The sequence below is a fragment of the Olea europaea genome, unplaced genomic scaffold, assembly GCF_002742605.1.
Source record: "Olea europaea var. sylvestris unplaced genomic scaffold, O_europaea_v1 scaffold333, whole genome shotgun sequence".
Taxonomy (NCBI): Eukaryota; Viridiplantae; Streptophyta; class Magnoliopsida; order Lamiales; family Oleaceae; genus Olea; species Olea europaea.
The window spans coordinates 368,113-374,112 of record NW_019252257.1 but is presented as its reverse complement, the minus strand read 5'-3'; positions in this window follow the sequence as shown (position 1 = coordinate 374,112).

Below are 6,000 nucleotides of genomic sequence, written 5' to 3'. Positions count from 1 at the left end.
ACTTCGGGTTTGTTCATTTTTGGCGAATTGCTAGTCTAATTCGATTAGAATCGAGCTAGTCAATGATATGTGGTTTTCAATTTCATGATAATGTCGGGATTATTCGTTTTTGGCGAATTGCTAGTCTAAGTCGATTGGAATCGAGCTAGTGAAAAGTGGCTTTTGATTTCTTTATAACTTTGGGTTTGTTCATTTTTGGCGAATTACTAGTCTAATTCGATTAGAATCGAGCTAGTGAAAAGTGGCTTTTGAATTCATGATAACTTCGGGTTTGTTCATTTTTGGCGAATTGCTAGTCTAATTCGATTGGAATCGAGCTAGAGAAAATTGGCTTTTAATTTCTTGATAACTTCAGGTTTGTTCATTTTTGGCGAATTACTAGTCTAATTCGATTGGAATCGAGCCAATGAAATGTGGTTTTCGATTTCATGATAACTTCGGGTTTGTTCATTTTTGGCGAATTACTAGTCTAATTCGATTGGAATCGAGCCAATGAAATGTGGTTTTCGATTTCATGATAACTTCGGGTTTGTTCATTTTTGGCGAATTACTAGTCTAATTCGATTGGAATCGAGCCAATGAAATGTGGTTTTCGATTTCATGATAACTTCGGGTTTGTTCATTTTTGGCGAATTACTAGTCTAATTCGATTGGAATCGAGCCAATGAAATGTGGTTTTCGATTTCATGATAACTTCGGGTTTGTTCATTTTTGGCGAATTACTAGTCTAATTCGATTGGAATCGAGCCAATGAAATGTGGTTTTCGATTTCATGATAACTTCGGGTTTGTTCATTTTTGGCGAATTACTAGTCTAATTCGATTGGAATCGAGCCAATGAAATGTGGTTTTCGATTTCATGATAACTTCGGGTTTGTTCATTTTTGGCGAATTACTAGTCTAATTCGATTGGAATCGAGCCAATGAAATGTGGTTTTCGATTTCATGATAACTTCGGGTTTGTTCATTTTTGGCGAATTGCTAGTCTAATTCGATTAGAATCGAGCTAGTGAAAAGTGGCTTTTGAATTCATGATAACTTCGGGTTTGTTCATTTTTGGCGAATTGCTAGTCTAATTCGATTGGAATCGAGCCAATGTAATGTGGTTATCGATTTCATGATAACTTTGGGTTTCTTCATTTTTGGCGAATTGCTAGTCTAAGTCGATTGGAATCGAGGCAATGATATGTGGTTTTCAATTTCATGATAATGTCAGGATTATTCGTTTTTGGCGAATTGCTAGTCTAATTCGATTAGAATCGAGCTAGTGAAAAGTGGCTTTTGAATTCATGATAACTTCGGGTTTGTTCATTTTTGGCGAATTGCTAGTCTAATTCGATTGGAATCGAGCTAGTGAAAATTGGCTTTTAATTTCATGAAAACTTCAGGTTTGTTCATTTTTGGCGAATTACTAGTCTAATTCGATTGGAATCGAGCCAATGAAATGTGGTTTTCGATTTCATGATAACTTCGGTTTTTTCACTTTTGGCGAATTGCCAGTCTAATTCGATTAGACTCGAGCCAATGAAATGTGGTTTTCGATTTCATGATAACTTTGGGTTTCTTCGTTTTTTGCGAATTGCTAGTCTAAGTCGATTGGAATCGAGGCAATGATATGTGGTTTTCAATTTCATGATAACGTTGGGATTATTCGTTTTTGGCGAATTGCTAGTCTAAGTCGATTGGAATCGAGGCAATGATATGTGGTTTTCAATTTCATGATAACGTTGGGATTATTCGTTTTTGGCGAATTGCTAGTCTAAGTCGATTGGAATCGAGGCAATGATATGTGGTTTTCAATTTCATGATAACGTTGGGATTATTCGTTTTTGGCGAATTGCTAGTCTAAGTCGATTGGAATCGAGGCAATGATATGTGGTTTTCAATTTCATGATAACGTTGGGATTATTCGTTTTTGGCGAATTGCTAGTCTAAGTCGATTGGAATCGAGGCAATGATATGTGGTTTTCAATTTCATGATAACGTTGGGATTATTCGTTTTTGGCGAATTGCTAGTCTAAGTCGATTGGAATCGAGGCAATGATATGTGGTTTTCAATTTCATGATAACGTTGGGATTATTCGTTTTTGGCGAATTGCTAGTCTAATTCGATTGGAATCGAGCCAATGAAATGTGGTTTTCGATTTCATGATAACTTCGGTTTTGTTCACTTTTGGCGAATTGCCAGTCTAATTCGATTAGACTCGAGCCAATGAAATGTGGTTTCGATTTCATGATAACTTTGGGTTTCTTCATTTTTTGCGAATTGCTAGTCTAAGTCGATTGGAATTCAGCCAATGATATGTGGTTTTCAATTTCATGATAACGTTGGGATTATTCGTTTTTGGCGAATTGCTAATCTAATTCGATTGGAATCGAGCTAGTGAAAATTGGCTTTTGATTTCATGATAACTTCGATTTTGTTCATTTTTCTAGAAAAACGCGTGTCTAATTCTATGGGAATCCAGCCGATGAATCGTGTATTTCGATTTCATGAAAACTTCGGGTTTGTTCATTTTTAGCGAATTACTAGTCTAATTCGATTAGACTCGAGCCAATGAAATGTGGTCCTCGATTTCATGATAACTTCGATTTTGTTCATTTTTCTAGAAAAACGCGTGTCTAATTCTATGGGAATCCAGCCGATGAATCGTGTATTTCGATTTCATGAAAACTTCGGGTTTGTTCATTTTTAGCGAATTACTAGTCTAATTCGATTAGACTCGAGCCAATGAAATGTGGTCCTCGATTTCATGATAACTTCGATTTTGTTCATTTTTCTAGAAAAACGCGTGTCTAATTCTATGGGAATCCAGCCGATGAATCGTGTATTTCGATTTCATGAAAACTTCGGGTTTGTTCATTTTTGGAGAAATGCTAGTCTAATTCGATTGGAATCGAGCCAATGAAATGTGGTTTTTGATTTCATGATAACTTCGATTTTGTTCATTTTTCTAGAAAAACGCGTGTCTAATTCTATGGGAATCCAGCCGATGAATCGTGTATTTCGATTTCTTGAGAACTTCGGGTTTGTTCATTTTTGGTGAATCTCAAGTCTAATTAGATTGGAATCGAGCCATGAAATGTGGTTTTCGATTTCATGATAACTTCAGGTCTTTTCAGTTTTGGCAAATTGCTAGTCTAATTCAATTGGAATCGAACCATGAAATGTGATCTACGATTTCATGATAATTTCGGGTTGGTTCATTTTTTGCAAATTGCTAGTCAACTTCGATTTGAATCGAGCCAATGAAATGTGGTTTTCGATTTCATGATAACTTCGGCTTTGTTCATTTTTGGCGAACTGCTAGTCCAATTCGTTTGGAATCGAGCCAGTGAAAAGTGGCTTTTGATTTCATGTAAACTTTGGCTTTGTTCATTTTTGCCGAATTGCTAGTCTAATTCGATTGGAATCGAGCCAATGAAATGTGGCTTTTGATTTCCTGATAACTACGGGTTAGTTCTTTTTTAGCGAATTGCTAGTCTAATTCGATTGGAATTGAGCCAATGAAACATGTATTTTGATTTCATGATAACTTCGGGTTTGTTCATTTTTGGCGATTTGCTAGTCTAATTCGATTGGAATCGAACCATGAAATGGGGTTTTCGATTTCATAACTTTAGGTTTGTTCATTTTTGGCGAATTACTAATGTAATTCGATTAGGATCGAGCCAATGAAAAGTGGTTTTTGATTTCATGTTAACTTCGGGTTTGTTCATTTTTTGCGAATTGCTAGTCTAGTTCGATTTGAATCGAGCCAATGAAATGTGGCTTTTGATTTTATGATAACTACGGGTTTCCTCTTTTTTAGCGAATTGCTATTCTACTTCGATTGGAATCGAGCCAATGAAATGTGTATTTCGATTTCGTGATAACTTCGGGTTTGTTCATTTTTGGCGAATTGCTAGTCTACTTCGATTGGAATCGAACCATGAAATGTGGGTTTCAATTTCATGATAACTTTAGGTTTGTTCGCTTTTGGCGAATTACTAATGTAATTCGATTGGAACCGAGCCAATGAAAAGTGGTTTTCGATTCCATAATAACTTTTTGTCTGTTCGTTTTTGGCAAATTACTAATGTAATTCGATTGGATCGAGCCAATGAAAATTGGTTTTCGATTTCATAATAACTTTTTGTTTGTTCATTTTTGGCGAATAGCTATTCTTACTCAATTGGAATCGAGCCAATGAAATGTGGTTTTTGATTTCATGATAACTTCGGGTTTGTTTGTTTTTAGCGAATTACTAGTCTAATTCGATTGGAATCGAGCCAATGAAACGTGTATTTCGATTTCATGATAACTTCAGGTCTATTCATTTTTGGCGAATTGCTAGTCTAATTCGATTAGATTTGAAACATGAAATGTGGTTTTCGATTTCATGATAACTTCGGGTTTGTTCACTTTTGGCGAATTGCTAGTCTTATTCGATTGGACTCGAGCTAATGAAATGTGGTTTTCGATTTCATGATAACTTTAGGTTTTTTCATTTTTGACGAATTGCTTGTCTAATTCGATTGGACTCGAGCCAATGAAATGTGGTTTTCGATTTCGTGATAACTTCAGGTTTGTTCGTTTTTAGCGAATTGCTCGTCTAATTTGATTGGAATAGAACCAATGAAACGTGTGTTTCGATTTCATGATAACTTCCGGTCTATTCATTTTTAGCAAATTGCTAGTCTAATTCGATTGGAATCGAACCATGAAATGTGGTTTTCGATTTCATGATAACTTTAGGTTTGTTCGTTTTTGGCAAATTACTAATGTAATTCGATTGGAATCGAGCCAATGAAAAGTGGTTTTCGATTTCATAATAACGTTTTGTTTGTTCGTTATTGGGGAATTATTAATGTAATTCGATTGGAATCGAGGCAATGAAAATTGGTTTTCGATTTCATAAAAACTTTTTGTTTGTTCGTTTTTTGGCGAATAGCTAGCCCAATTCGATTGGAATCGAGCCAATGAAATGTGGTTTTCAATTTCATAATAACTTTGGGATTGTTCGTTTTAGGCGAATTGCTAGCCTAATTCGATTAGAATCGAGCCAGTGAAGAGTGGCTTTTGAATTCATGATAACTTAGGGTTTGTTCACTTTTGCCGAATTGCTAGCCCAATTCGATTGGACTCTAGCCATTGAAATGTTGTTTTCGATTTCATGATAACTTCGGCTTTGTTCATTTTTGGCGAATTGCTAGGCTAATTCGATTTTAATCGAGCCGGGGAAAAGTGGCTTTTGATTTCCTGTTAACTTTGGGTTTGTTCATTTTTGGCAAATTGCTAGTCTAATTCGATTGGAATCGAGCTAATGAAATGTGGTTTTTGATTTCATGATAACTACGGGTTTGTTCCTTTTTAGCGAATTGCTAGTCTAATTCGATTGGAATCGAGCCAATGAAACGTGTATTTCGATTTCATGATAACTTCGGGTTTGTTCATTTTTGGCGAATTGCTAGTCTAATTCGATTGGAATCGAACCATGAAATGTGGTTTTTGATTTCATGATAACTTTCGGTTTGTTCATTTTTGGCGAATTACTAACGTAATTCAATTGGAATCGAGCCAGTGAAACGTTGTTTCTGATTTCATGATAACTTCGGACTTGTTCATTTTTTGCGAATTGCTAGTCTAATTCGATTTGAATCGAGCCAATGAAATGTGGTTTTGATTTCATGATAACTGCGGGTTTCTTCTTTTTTAGCGAATTGCTAGTCTAATTCGATTGGAATCGAGCTAATGAAACGTGTATTTCGATTTCATGATAACTTTGGGTTTGTTCATTTTCGGCGAATTGCTAGTCTACTTCGATTGGAATCGAACCATGAAATGTGGGTTTCGATTTCATGATAACTTTATGTTTGTTCGCTTTTGGCGAATTACTAATGTAATTCGATTGGAACCGAGCCAATGAAAAGTGGTTTTCGATTTCATAATAACATTTTGTCTGTTCGTTTTTGGCAAATTACTAATGTAATTAGATTGGATCGAGCCAATGAAAATTGG